The sequence below is a fragment of the Saimiri boliviensis genome, chromosome 3, assembly GCF_048565385.1.
Source record: "Saimiri boliviensis isolate mSaiBol1 chromosome 3, mSaiBol1.pri, whole genome shotgun sequence".
NCBI lineage: Eukaryota > Metazoa > Chordata > Mammalia > Primates > Cebidae > Saimiri > Saimiri boliviensis.
In genome coordinates, this window is record NC_133451.1 from 104507692 (window position 1) to 104522351 (window position 14660).

Below are 14660 nucleotides of genomic sequence, written 5' to 3' on the forward strand. Positions count from 1 at the left end.
TCCTTATGCTATAGGATTCTTTTGAATCTAATTACTCTGCTGGAAGCTGGATGAGAAAAAAATCCTGGGCTACTTTGTTTTGTATGATCATTGTTGCTTATATACAGCTACTGCTAGAGCCAGAAAGGAAGATTGGATAACAAGGGTCTTGGATTAACCTTTGCCAACCTACCACATTCCAGGGGTAGGATTCCACTTCACAGTACCTAAGCTAAGATCCTTTTTTGAATCAGGGAAATGCAACCATTTGCTTTTGGGGGTTTATTGTGATTCTAATTGTTGAGCTGTAGTCTTTTCTAAAGACTAGGATAAGCCAGATGATTATTTTTGTTTTGCAAAAGGTAGATACCAATGCCTTTGAGGGAGGATGGTTAGATTCCTGACCTCTGGTAGTATTGGATGTTCTTAGCAGGAAGTAGAAACTGGAGCCATCTTGGGATAGGAATGAATGAGCTCACTGGAATCTTGTTTGAGGGAATGTGGCAGGACAGGGACTAATATCTGTGTGAGGTAAATTTCTGAGTACCAGCTTTGAGAAACCAGCATATAATATATTCAAGCCACATAATCTGGAGGCAAAAATATAACTCTATATTTTTCAATGAGAGTATAATCTCTATCTCAAAATGCCATTTCATCTGAATAAGGGAAAGCTTGACCTAGTTAACTCTAAGCAGATTCCAGCAATAAAGCTTCCTCCCATTAATTCTTGGCTGTCCTGGACTTCTCCTGAGGAGGACAGGTGCAGGGCTTTCACAGGGATCACAATTCAACAGCTCTGATTCATCCCTTGTGTTCTTGGGATCTTTATACAATCTGAATGGACAGGGAAAGTGCTTATTTTTTATAACATGTAAGTCCTCTGTCATGAATCTTTCATGGGGCTTTGCTTTCTGAAAAAATAAACGAACATAAAACCAACCAACCATCCAATACATACCCTTGGCTGGAGTCTATCTCTCAAAACTATTAAATCTACTTTTGTTTACTGCTATATCCCTAGTGCCTACAAGAGTGTCTGGCACATAGTAGGTATTCAGTAAATATTTGTTGACTATCTGAACGTATAAGTGAACAGGGGAATGAATCAAAGTGTAAGTTTTCACTTGCTGTTTTTAGACCTAGTAATCCCAGCAGAAAAGTAATCAAATGAGCGGCCACACACAATGAAGACAGATAAGGAAGTACAGTGGGCAGTGGAAAGTAGATTCATTAAAATAGTGAGTAAAATGAGATTCAGACAGATGTTACTTAGTGTTGAATCCAGGGAAGATAAGCAAACAGAAACTACATTTGGAAATATTAATTTTCATATTTTAAAAAAAGCTTTAACTGTAAGCAAGTTGCTCAATGTCTTTGAGTCATTTGCCTCTTTAGTAAATAAAGATAACCAAAAATTAATGAATGAAATTTAACTGGCTGGGCGTGGTGGCTCACAGCTGTAATCCCAGCACTTGGGAGGCCAAGGTGGGCAGATCACGAAGTCAAGAGTTCAAGATTATCCTGGCCAACATGGTGAGACCCTGTCTGTACCAAAAATACAAAAATTAGATGGGCGTGGTGGCACATGCCTGTAATCACCACTACGTGGGAGACTGAGGTATGAAAATCACTTGAACCTGGAAGGCATAGATTGCAGTGAGCGGAGATTGTGCCACTGCACCCCAGCCGCCTGGGCGACAGAGCAAGACTCTGTCTCAAAAAAAATAAATAGGGCCGGGCGCGGTGGCTCAAGCCTGTAATCCCAGCACTTTGGGAGGCCGAGGCGGGTGAATCACGAGGTCAAGAGATCGAGACCAACCTGGTCAACATGGTGAAACCCCGTCTCTACTAAAAATACAAAAAATTAGCTGGGCTTGGTGGCGCGTGCCTGTAATCCCAGCTACTCAGGAAGCTGAGACAGGAGAATTGCCTGAATCCAGGAGGCGGAGGTTGCGGTGAGCCGAGATCGCGCCATTGCACTCCAGCCTGGGTAACAAGAGCGAAACTCCGTCTCAAAAAAATAAATAAATAAATAAATAAAGAAAGAAAGAAAGAAAAGGAAAGAAAAGAAAAGAAATTTAGCTGGATATAATTTTTAACATATTTATGGAAGTATAATTTACATATTATAAAATTTAACTATTCTAAGTGTACAATTAAATTTTTTCTAGTAAATTCACTAAGTTGTGCCACTATCATAAAAATTCAGTTTTAGAACATTTTAATCACCCAAATAAGATCATTTTCATGCAATCCTTGTTCTCATCGCTAGCCCTTGTTCCCACTCCATTAACCTACTTTCTGTCTCTGTCCATTTGCCTTTTCTTAAATTTTTAAATAAATGGAATCACAAAATATGTGCTTTTTCTGTATGCCTTTTTTCACTTAGCATGTTTTTGAGCACGTTGTGGCAAGTTTCTTTTTATTGCAAAATAAAATATTTCATTGGGTGGGTCTACCATTCTTTGTTTATCCATTCATCAGCGGGCAGACATTTGGGTTGTTTCTACTTTGGGGCTATTACAAATAATGCTGTTATGAGCATTTGTGGGCAAGAATTTGGGTAGATATATGTTTCCTTTCTCTTAGATAAATACCTAAAAGTAAAACGACGGGGTTTTACGATAAATTCACATTGAACTTTTTATGACATTTTCATACTGTTTTCCAAAGTGACTGCACCATCTTACATTTCCACCAACAGGGTAGGAGGGCTCCCTTTTCTCCACATCCTTGCCAACACTTGTTATTTTCTGCCTTTTTGACTGTAGTGAATGTAATTTTATGGAGAAAAACAATCATGTATATATTTATGCCAGCTTTATTACTAATGAAATGTCAGCTAAATGATCGGGATATTTTATCATATTAATCTTTTTAAAGCTTCATTTTTTTTCTAGTCACTCTTCCAGAAGAAACTTTTCACAGTTCCTCTCAGTGGTATATTGGAGCTCTCTGATATTGATTCATGAGGGCTGATTACTTTTGTTTTTATTTTTTTGAGGCAAGGTCTTGCTCTGTTGCCCAGGCTGGAGTGCAATGGTATGATCTCAGTTCACTGCAACCTTGGCCTCCCAGCTCAAGCCATCCTCCCACCTCAGTCTCCAGAGTAGCTGGAACTACAGGCATATGTCATTATGCTTGGCTAATTTTTAAAAAAAATTTTTGTAAAGATGAAGTCTTACTACATTGCCCAGGTTATTCTCAAACTCCTGACTCAAGCAATCCTCCCGCCTCAGCCTTCCAAAGTGCTGGGATTATAGGTGCGAGCCACAATGCCAGGCCAAGAGCTGGTTATTAAGTTTTCAGAAATTCTGTGAGCCATTTGTTAAACACAACCATCATTTAAAATTAAATGTTATTTGAAAACATTGACAAAAGTATTTCCTAATTATTTAATGGCATTTTACTATTATCTATGCTTTCGAGGTTACTTATATCTGGTCTATCTCTGTGGTGGATGTGCTGTAGAATGGCATGTTGCTGTGTCTCTTTTCACCCCTCTATCCTCATTCCCCAGTGATCTCACATTGAGAGCTTGAAATTAGCCATGGTAAGAGTATTTACACAACAGTAATCAACGAACGCTATAAGCTAGGGTTTTATTTTCTCCTAGAGAACTGATTGTTAAACATGTACCAGCTCTAAATTATTCCTATGGATTTTTTTTTTTTACTGAGTTTATTAAAGATTCAGATGATTTTGGAGAGAACGACATCTTTCAACTGGTTTGAATCCAGCAATATTATCCAGTTGGTTGTTCTTCTATTCACCTGAGTAAAGTTTTCTTCCCTCTTAAATAGCTTGAGTCCATTTCTTATTAAGCATGTACTTGGCAGCTAATATTTTGGAGATATAAATGGGCAACAATAGCATCTTCTATAGTTATCTTTTTTGTTCATGGTCTTGGTTAGGTATTAATAATAGGGTTATGCCAGCCTTACAAAATAAACTAGGAATTTCTTTTATATTTTTCTATTATCTATATAATCTAAATATTGTGGAAATTACATATTTCCAAAGAATTTGGTGGAAATAGACTATGACAACATCTGAATCTGGCACCTTTCTTGGAAATAATAGACAAAGTTTTTCACTTATTCTTAACTAGAAATTGTTTTCTTTCTTCAACCAATTTTAATCATCTATTAAAAATTATTCTAGAAAATGTAGTTCATATAAGTTGTCATGTTTTAAAATCAGACTTGTACATTATAGTTTATTATATATCTAAATCTTAATCATAATAGAGTTTTTATGCCTTTTCCCATTCTGAAAAGAGTACTTTTTAAAATTAGATTTTCCTGAAAGCCACTTTACTGAGCTTTAAAACAACTAGCTTTTTAAATTTATCTACTTTTTATATATCGTTATTATTTTTTTAATCATGTTACTACGGCCAGGCGTAGTGGCTCAAGCCTGGAATTCCAGTACTTTGGGAGGCCGAGGCAGGTGGGTCTCCTGAGGTCGGGAGTTCGAAACCAGCCTGACCAAAATGGAGAAATCCATCTCTATTAAAAATGCAAAATTAGCCAGGTGTTGTGGCACATGCCTGTAATCCCAGCTACTCAGAAGGCTGAGGCAGGAGAATCGCTTGAACCCGGGAAGCAGAGGTTGCAGTGAGTTGAGATAGCACCATTGCTCTCCAGCGTGAGCAACAAGAGCAAAACTCCATCTCAAAAAAAAAAAAAGAAAAATTATGTTTATGTATTCCCCCAACTTCTTAAGTCTTAGTTTGTCTCTTTTTACTTCTTTGAAATAAAAGCACATTTTATACTTTTTCATTTTTAATTATTAAATATTATAAAGCTACAAAATTTCATCTGAATATAGTTTGGGTTGCATTAAGTCTGGAAATGTATTGGAAAATGACAATAAGATGGCATCTGAATGCTATTGAAACTTCCAAGTGTTGGGCTAGGTGTGGCGGCTCAAACTTGTAAGCCCAGCACTTTGGGAGGCTGAGGCAGGAAGATTGCTTGAAGTCAGGAGTTTGAGACAATGTGGACAACACTAGTGAGACTCCATCTTTCAAAAAAAAAAAATTTTTTTTAAATAAGCCGGGCATGGTGACACGTGCCTGTAGTCCTAGCTACTTGGGAGACTGAAGTGGAAGGATCCTTTGAACCAGGAGTTAGAGGCCAGAGTAAGGTATAATCATGCCACTCCAGTCCAGCTTAGACAACAGAGTAAGATTGTTTTTAGAAAGAAAAGAAGAAAAGAGAGAGAGAAATAAAGAGAAAAGAAGAAAGAAGGAAAGGAAAAGAAAGAGGGAGAGAGCAAAAGAGATAAGAGAAAAGGAAGGAAGAAAGGAAAGAAGGAGGCCGGGCGCAGTGGCTCACGCCTGTAATCCCAGCACTTTGGGAGGCCGAGGCGGGTGGATCACGAGGTCAAGAGATCGAGACCATCCTGGTCAACATGGTGAAACCCCGTCTCTACTAAAAATACAAAAAATTAGCTGGGCATGGTGGCGCGTGCCTGTAATCCCAGCTACTCAGGAGGCTGAGGCAGGAGAATTGCCTGAACCCAGGAGGCGGAGGTTGCGGTGAGCCGAGATCGCGCCATTGCACTCCAGCCTGGGTAACAAGAGCAAAACTCCATTTCAAAAAAAAAAAAAAAGAAGAAAGAAAGGAAGGAAGGAAGAAAGAAGGGAGGAAGGGAAGGAGGGAGGGAGGGAAGGAGGTAGGGAGGGAGAGAAGGAAGAAAAGAAGAAATTTCCAAGGGGCTCAATAAAAAAATTAATTTTTAATTAATAATTTAGAGCTTTTATGAGTTGTGGTCAAATAATTTTTTCCTTTTGAGAATTTGTGAAGTATCTCTTAAGCCTGTTACGTTGTGAATTTTCAGAAATATTCAGTAATAAGTTTAAATATATGTATATATCTATTTTGAATAAAAGCTGAATCAGTTGCTAATAATTTTTTATTCTTTATTTATTTTATTTTATTAGTTTATTTACTTTTTTGAGATAGAGTCTCACTCTGTCACCCAGGCTGGAGTGCAATGGCATGATCTCGGCTCACTGCAACCTCCGCCTTGTGGGTTCAAGCGATTCTCCTGTCTCAGCCTCCGGAGTAACTGGGATTACAGGCATGTGCCACCAAGCCCGGCTAATTTTTTTGCATTTTTAGTATTTTGTATTTTTGTTTCACCACCTTGGCCAGTCTTGAACTTCTGACCCCGTTAACCACCCACTTCGGCCTCCCAAAGTTCTGGGATTACAGGCATGAGCCACCGCACCCGGCTAATAGCTTTTTAAACAATTTTGATTAATAAACTATTTTATGTCTTTTTTTTTAAGAGGGAGTCTCTGTCACCCAGGCTGGAGTACAATGGTGTGATCTCAGCTCATCCACCTCCCAGGTTCAAGCAATTCTCCTGCCTCAACTTCCCCGAGTAGCTAGGATTACAGGCGAGTGCCACCATGCCCACTAATCGGCTTTTGCTATGTTGGCCAGGCTGGTCTCAAACTCCTGACCTCAGGTGATCCACCCAACTTAGCCTCCATCATGCCTGGCCGTAATTCTAATTTTTAAATATATTCATACTCAATGTTTTTTCCTCTAGGAAAATTGTTTTTGAGTAAAATATCTTGAATAACTGTAAATATACCCAACTCTATACTTTTTTTCTACCTTGTTTAAATTAGAGGGTGATACTAAACTATCAGGAAAAAAGTATAAGAGCTAAGAGGAGCCGGGCGCGGTGGCTCACGCCTGTAATCCCAGCACTTTGGGAGGCCGAGGCGGGGGGATCACGAGGTCAAGAGATCGAGACCATCCTGGTCAACATGGTGAAACCCCGTCTCTACTAAAAATACAAAAAATTAGCTGGGCATGGTGGCGCGTGCCTGTAATCCCAGCTACTCAGGCGGCTGAGGCAGGAGAATTGCCTGAGCCCAGGAGGCGGAGGTTGCGGTGAGCCGAGATCGCGCCATTGCACTCCAGCCTGGGTAACAAGAGCGAAACTCCGTCTCAAAATAAATAAATAAATAAATAAATAAATAAATAAATAAATAATAAGAGGAAAAGCCTACAGAAAAGGTGCTTGGTAAGTTTCAAAGTGGGGCAGGCATAGAAAAAAGCATACCACTTGGGAAAGATAATTGCTAGCGTCTGGATGGCTACAAATAAAATCATAAGATCTTTCAGAGTATGTTTTACCTTGGAAGTGAATGGACTGTAAGAACAAGCAGAGAACTGCATTAACTATAACTGAATTTCAGCCTGAATATAGATATTGCCAGCAATAAAGAGAAGATGGCATGGAAACTCGTAGTAAAGTTTTCATTTAATTTCTGAAAGTGCCCAAGTGGCTCACAGGAACAGAGATAAAATTATAACTGGTCACCCACCTCACGGTCACCTCAGGAGAGCAGGCAAAGTGCCTGCCGTGTCGTGGGAAGAACTATTTAATCCTAAACTCAGAGTTCCCTCCACCACACTGTAAAGCCTCTCTAGCATATGCTGGTGAAGAAAATGGCTACATTACATAAGGAGCACTACTGCGAGATGTTCTTTAATCTGCATGCATCTTCAAAAATATTTGAAATTGCCCACAATGAGAGACACAGGTGTGTTCAGAAGTCTTAAGTCAAGGGTAAAGAAGATGAACCAAGTAATGAAGGGTGTGGATTAGATAGTTTGTACAAGGTTATCCAAATAAGGGACACCCCTGGACCTGAGCACAAATCCTGGCTCTGAGTTTCCTGGGAGTAAAAGCAAAAAGGGATAATATCATGAGGGTCAGGTGTCCATCATCAAATAAAAAGAAATGTATTTCTTTGGTATGAAAATCAAAGTGCCTCTTGCTTTGAAATCATAGGACAATTTACTATGTTGGGCTTTAAGTAATACCAGATGGTATAATCGACATCTCAATAGCGATTTTTACACAATAATTATTTTCAAAATTACAAACAATTTATAAACCAAGTATTTGTTTATAAATAAGTTAACCACAAGATAAGAAAAAAAAAACTCAGTCTTGTTTACAATATAGCACTTTTCTTTTAAAAATATAATTTAAGCATGAAAGAAATGACATCGGTAGAATATGAACTTCACTAATTTTCCTTTGTTTTCAACTAAAAAAAATAACATTTTCTGCAAAGTTGTATACTTTTTAGTTTGCCATACTTTGTTGAAGTTGGATCACCGCATCATCTATCGGCAGCTTAGTTGCATAGAGTCAGCTGAGTTGTCTTTGTGTACGGAAAAGCGAGCCACCTAGGAATTACTGCATCTAAATGTTTAATGCTGCCCTGCAAAACTGTGACATCACTGATTCTCTTTCTCTTGATTATCTGGGATCAGATTCCCTAGACAGAAGGTGTGGTTAGCACTTGATCCTAATCAAAGGACCAAAAATACTTGGATATAGTTCATTTTAATCTTAGTTGAAAAGATTGTGGATAGACACTTAGGAAAAAGTGAAATCAGCATATTATCGTCTCTTCAAGTGCAGTCCAGCTTTTAGAACAGTAACTTGGATTTCGGACTCCTTGTAATTTCTCCTTGATGAAAACAGAAGGATTTCACAGCACAGAAAGCAGTGGTTTATGAGTCTGGGTACGGACAGACACAAGAGAACACTGTTCATCGTCTTCAAAGTGATGCAGCGAAGGCAAGACTGCTGCTGTGGCCACATGTAATATAGCCTGTAGCTCTTTAAAGAGGATTAGCTTTAGCGCGCTGGGAGCATTCAATGCTGGATTTCATGTAGAGCAGAATATGCTAATGAAATGTAAATGTCTATGGCAAACATTGCGTAATATAGAAAAACCTTCAAAACTGAGCTTTGTCTCTTGCGCAGTGGGAAACCAAACTTTATCATATCAGAAAAAAAGTAAAAAGAAATAACCTTATACTTTTCTGTCCTATGTATTTGCTTCTAAAAAAGAAAGTGAAGTTAAATGCACACACATACATATTTATATTAAAATAAATTTCAATGTTAGCAGAAAAACTAATTCCAGTCATTCAAAACTATTTTACTAGATCTATGCCCAGGGGTGGATGTAAAATAATTTATCTTTGAAGAAAAAAAAATACACATAATATGGATTTTCTTAAATAAACACTATTATTAAGATTACAAAGAGCTTACAGAGTAGATTCCCACCTCCACCCTTTTCCCCTTAAGATTTCTTATTTGTGATTTCCACCTGTTGCCTGTGCAGTGTCCTTCTGCTCAGTGTTGGGAAATGCTACATCTTCATAATTTTCCATATGGTGCTTTTACTGCTTCATAGGAAGTCAGTCTGAGATTTATCAATTTCTTAAAACTGCACATGCACTTAGTTAAGATATCAAAGTTATTTTCATTTTCGTATTAGCATTTCAGAACACATTTGGTATTAAGAAAGCGAATTCACTATAAGGTGTGTGATTTGCAATCCATGCAATGATGTATCTCATCTCTGAATTTACGCACGTGGTTCCCGAAGATTGAAAGCCCCCTGAAGATTTTACCTCCATTGCTGAAAAATAAAGATCCCAGCAAACACATGGACCCGGCCGCTTAGTTCCTAGCATTTCACTACACTCAACCAAGTAGCTTAGATTCTCTTGGTTTTTGTTGATCGGTGGTGTGTTTGTCTGTGTGCGTGTGTGTTTAATATCTCAGTTTTGAAGGGTTTGTCTCTGTAGACACAGAGGACTGGTAATACATATTCATGAAAGTGTGTTCTTCCATTCCCTGTTAACGCTGACAAAGCCTTAGCTGTTTCACACAGCAAGCGGACTGGGATTGTGTGTGGGGGCTGTATGGCCAGATTAGTGCAAACAGCAAGCCCACTCTGCGGCTTGTTAGGCCTTGCCTTTCTGACAATTTCCCCAATTGTCGCTTGTGACAAGGCTGTCATTAGTTGATGGCTTCTTTTGGCCATTTTCAGATAAAGATAATTTCCTTAACTTCCATTTTATTTGACAACAAGCAGTTTGGGAGAGAAAGGAAGTGCTTCAGTAGTTTATGGATTAGGGTTTTGTCACTTCAAAGGCATCTTTGATCTAAAAATATGTGCTGTACCAAATTCATTATGTCTTTTTTTAAAGAGCTTTTAAATTTATTGATCTTCTCCTCAATTATTCTCCTTTTACGTCCAATAATGATGTGTGAGACGGTAGTGTTGGGAAAAGCCTCGGGAGGAGTGTGGGGTGAATACAGCCAACTGGTCACTTCTGAGGTCATCACAAGAACGTAACAACAGGTGCTTTTGTTTAGTGTCGATTCTTTTCTGAATCCCTGTGTGGACAAAGTCTTCTCGGCTATTTACTGCTCAACATAATGATATTGGTACTAAGAGAACAAGACACAATTACATTTGATATCACAGCATAAAAAAAGAACAAACTTCACAGTGTGTGCAAAAATTGTGCCTACAGTTGCTTTCACCCTCACCTTTGAGGCCACAGGTTTCTCCAGCAGGCATGGGAGTTGTGTGCAGAAAGAGCAAGCGACTTCTTTGTTGCCCAACGATGTGACTTCCTCTAGAAGCAAGCTTACCTTGTGCTGAAACTCAGCTTGCCAAAGTTCTTAGAACGGGATCACTTGAAAAATCATACAGGGCAGAAGGGAAGAAGAATTCCTGTGTGAAAATGTACTTTCAAAACATAGCAAGAGGAGCATTTATGGCTTAGACAGTAGGTCGCTTGTTTAGAAGGCCCACTTGTTTTCCTTTCATCGTTGTTGCTGTTGTACACAATGATGGTGTGGAATTACTATGTTTTAAACAACACCCACAACGAAGGTGTTTTAAACGACACCTGCCACAGTTTACATCCCAACTATCATGATTAACCACTGTCTCCTGAAACTTCACGTATAATAACCAACTTAGGCCAGACAAAGCAACTCATTTCTACTCCTGCAATTAGGAAAAGGAGGTGAAAATATAAACACCTTAATTTCATTTTTTTGGTCTAAATGGGACGTTACTTGCCTCTTGATAAGTCTATTTTATCATTTAGAATGATCTAGATGCTTTTGATATTTACTAAGTTCATTTTAGCAAAGAATTTCAAAATCTGATACATTAAAGAAAAGATGTAATTTTAAAGCATGACCTCAGGCTCCTAAAAGCAACGAGAATTGCTTCTTTTGAAAAATCACTTTTCTGAATTTTTAAAACTAGTCTAACACAATACCTTTCATTTTGCCAAACGAATTTAGCAGTCTGGGATTCTATCCGTGGGCCTTCAATCCACAGTAAACTCTGGATAAAAACAGTCCTCACAGCAATATCAGAGCATTTTCTACATGTCATGTAGTTTTATCCTTACTAAGAGGTAGGTACAGCTATTAGCTCAGTTTTACAGATAAGAGAGTGAGGCACAAAGACGTTAAGTAACTTGCCCATTCTCTCGTATTCTAGTAAATGTTAGAGCCAGAATTCAGACTTGGGTACTTTAGACCCAAAGCCTGTGCTCTTACTGCTGGGGCCTGGAAACGTGGGACCTGGAATCCCTACATACACCTCTCCTGATTCCTCCTGGTACAGAAAAAGCAAATGTTAGTTTTCCTCTGCCCTTCCCTCTTATCAGCTCCCCAGTCCTGGTCTCCTGCCCTACACAGTCCAAGCAAGTGGGCCAAGAGATTACAGCAAAGGAGAGGTGCCAGTGAGGAAACTTGTCTTCTGCTTCGGTTTCTCCGGTTCTCCTTCTGTCTGCACATTGAACACAGGGGGACTGACATGCTGAGATGTGGTCAATTCAGACAGTGGGATTCATGGTTCATCGTATCCTTTGAAAGACTCTGCCACCACTTCATTCAAGATATTTGATGTCATTTCTCTTGACTTTGTTTTAAGTAGGAAACCTGGATTCTGATTTTTTTTTTAAATTTTTGGTGAAATGAGAAAATGCCATTTTGAAGAAAGAAAGAAGTAGATTTTAAAGAAGGATGTTTGGGGGAAAGAGCTCTGTGTCGCCTTAGAGTTCACCTGCTTTGTGACTCATGAATGCACTACAGAAACTGGCAGACAGCAACACCCTCAGCCTGCCCCAGAAGAGACAAAAGTAAATACCCGTCTCAAAGAGATTGCACTGAAATATGATATCAGCTGCAAGAGAGGGCCATCTCCTCCGGTCAAATGAGAAAAATCATATTATCCTCACTGTGGTATACAAATAGCTTGTAAGCCACATTCTCCATTTGAATGATAACAATGAAGTGCTAACCTCGCTGCTGCAGGCCAGCCTGATCCCATCTCCAAACACAAACACTTCTGCCTGGGTTTTGGCTGGGGGCTGTGCTGTGGCCTCCCAACCCCCCCTCTCCCCCTACCCCCGTTAATTGGCTGAGACCACCAGAATTTGGAGGACACAGATGTCACTGATAGTTTTCCTAGGGAGCACATTCATGCCCATCTGTTGCAGCCTAGAAGGCTGTTCATATATCCACAAGGCCTTCATTTAATTCTTGTCAGAAAGTAATGTAAATCCAGTTTACCTCAGAGGTCGCAGGCGAGATTTATGCCAATGAGCCCCCTGCAATTTACACACACTGTAGTTGTATAGGATGAAAAGAAAGCCTTTCATGTTGGTGCATATTAACAAGAAAGCCTGCCTTCCGAGAGAGGCTTTTTGATTGAGGTTTCTCCTGATTTTAATACAGCCGATGCCAGTTGGTATACCCAGCTTTAGAAAAGGGGGAAAAATCTAATCTTTATACTGAAATTTCTTCTTTTATAAGAGGTAAAAGAGAAAGAGTGAAATCCTAGCAAGTAGCACTGCCATGTCTTTAATTATCTGTTACTAGACAAATCTCCCTGGAACTTGGAGAAGACAGAGTGAGACAGGAGAGCCCCTTCCAGCTTGAATTGCTGTGAGTGGAAGTCTAGGGAGAGCTCGGTTGCAAGCAATTAGCTTTCCAATGTGAAAATAGCAGGACTGACCAGTTGAATTAGACTTCTGACTTTTCAGCTGTCTCTTTCTAGTATAGTTAGAGAAAAGTATGGAGATTGATTAACTTGATTTGGATCAGGCTAGGTAAAAATTGATTCATCAGTAAATTGGAAGAAGACATATGTGATCTATATATAGAAAATAATTTATAGAATTATCTTACTGGAAATCTAAGAGCATTAAAAAGGACTTGGGTTAATTCTTTCAATGGATTAATACATTTTGAAATATTCAGGAGTGTATGAGTGGGCTGGAAGGCAAATGGTTTTAAAAGTACTCATGGGGTCAAAGTCTTTTGCAAATTCTGAATATATACCTTTTTTATCATGTGACCTTGGGCAAGTTACTTAACCTCCATGACCCTCAACTTTCTCATCTCTAGAGTGGGGATCATAAAGCCTGTATCATAAGGTTTTGTGTCTGAGGTGCATAGCATAGCATCTAAAGTACAGAAAGTATTTAACCAATAGCAACTTTCCCTCTCCACCTGGCTTTTGGTGGTAACTGTGACAGCAAATTATGGATTTAAAATGTTAGTTAGTTCAAAACCTCTAAGCATTCAACCCACCAGACTATTTTTTTTTATATATATTTAAAGATCAGTGAAGTTGGAGATTTTCTTTCCCACAGTTTGGAATTTTTGTTCCAGTTGTTTAACACTTTAATTCTGTAGAAAGTAGAATAATAAAAGTGTGCTGGTTTTGGGAAAAGAAGGCAAGGGGGCTATGCTCATTCACAGCTGTAGCCTCTGATTTCCCAAGACAGTGTTAATAGGGGGCGTGCTTCTTGTGTTTTTATAGACAATGCTCATTTACCCATGCTAATGACTTTGAAGTATATGGTATGATTATTTTTGCACCACATTTAACTTTTTGTTTGTATTTTGCCCAAGATAATACTAAAGTTCAGCTGTGATTTCTAAGCACATGCTAACAAGACAATGAGGCACAGTAACCTAGAAGTATTACATGACGAGGATGTAGGTGGAATGAGGCCCTGATTAAAAATACAATATGTTGTTGGTAACACATTAAGCAGAGACTCCAAATATGCATAATCTGGACTTAATTACAGAATTGAATAAAGTAGTAGCTTCGTTCTGCAGAGTAGTGGTCATATTAGGGAGGCTATAGCCCAATTTTGTTGGTTTTTCTAAACCAGCGAATAGGAGATGTAAAATAATTTCAGAATGGTCTCTTGCTGCCTCTCAAAATTCATCAAGACCATTCCTGTTTGTTGTGGTCCTCAAAACAGAATTCTTAAAAATAGAATTCTTAAAAACAGAATTCTTAAAAATTTTATTATTAAAAATTTCAAATATGTTGTTACAAAAGCAGAGGGGCCCATTAAAAAACTTCATGTCCTCTTATGTAGCTTTAAGATGTAACAGTTCATAGCCAATCTTGAATAATTAACATCCTTAATTTCTTCCCACCCCATGTCCCAAATTCTCTTGAAATGAATCTCAGACTTCATATAACTTCATTGCTAAGTATTACAGAGTGTATCCCCAAACGATATGAGCTCTTTTTTTTTTTTTTTTTTTTGAGACGGAGTTTCACTCTTGTCACCTAGGCTGGTGTGATACAATGGTGTGATCTCAGCTCTCTGCAACCTCTGTCTCTTGGGTTCAAGTGATTCTTCTGCCTCAGCCTCCTGAGTAGCTGAGATTACAGGTGCCAGCCACCACAGCTGGCTAATTTCTGTGTTTTTAGTGGAGATGGGGTTTTGCCACATAGGCCCGGCTGGTCTCGAACTCCTGACCTCAGGTGA

General features: G+C 38.8%; 1 protein-coding gene across 8 annotated transcripts in view; it reads left to right on the forward strand.

The window, feature by feature from the left end:
- ALPK1 (alpha kinase 1) overlaps positions 1 to 14660 on the forward strand; it is a 151173-nt gene that overhangs the window by 35316 nt on the left and 101197 nt on the right. The window lies entirely within an intron of this gene.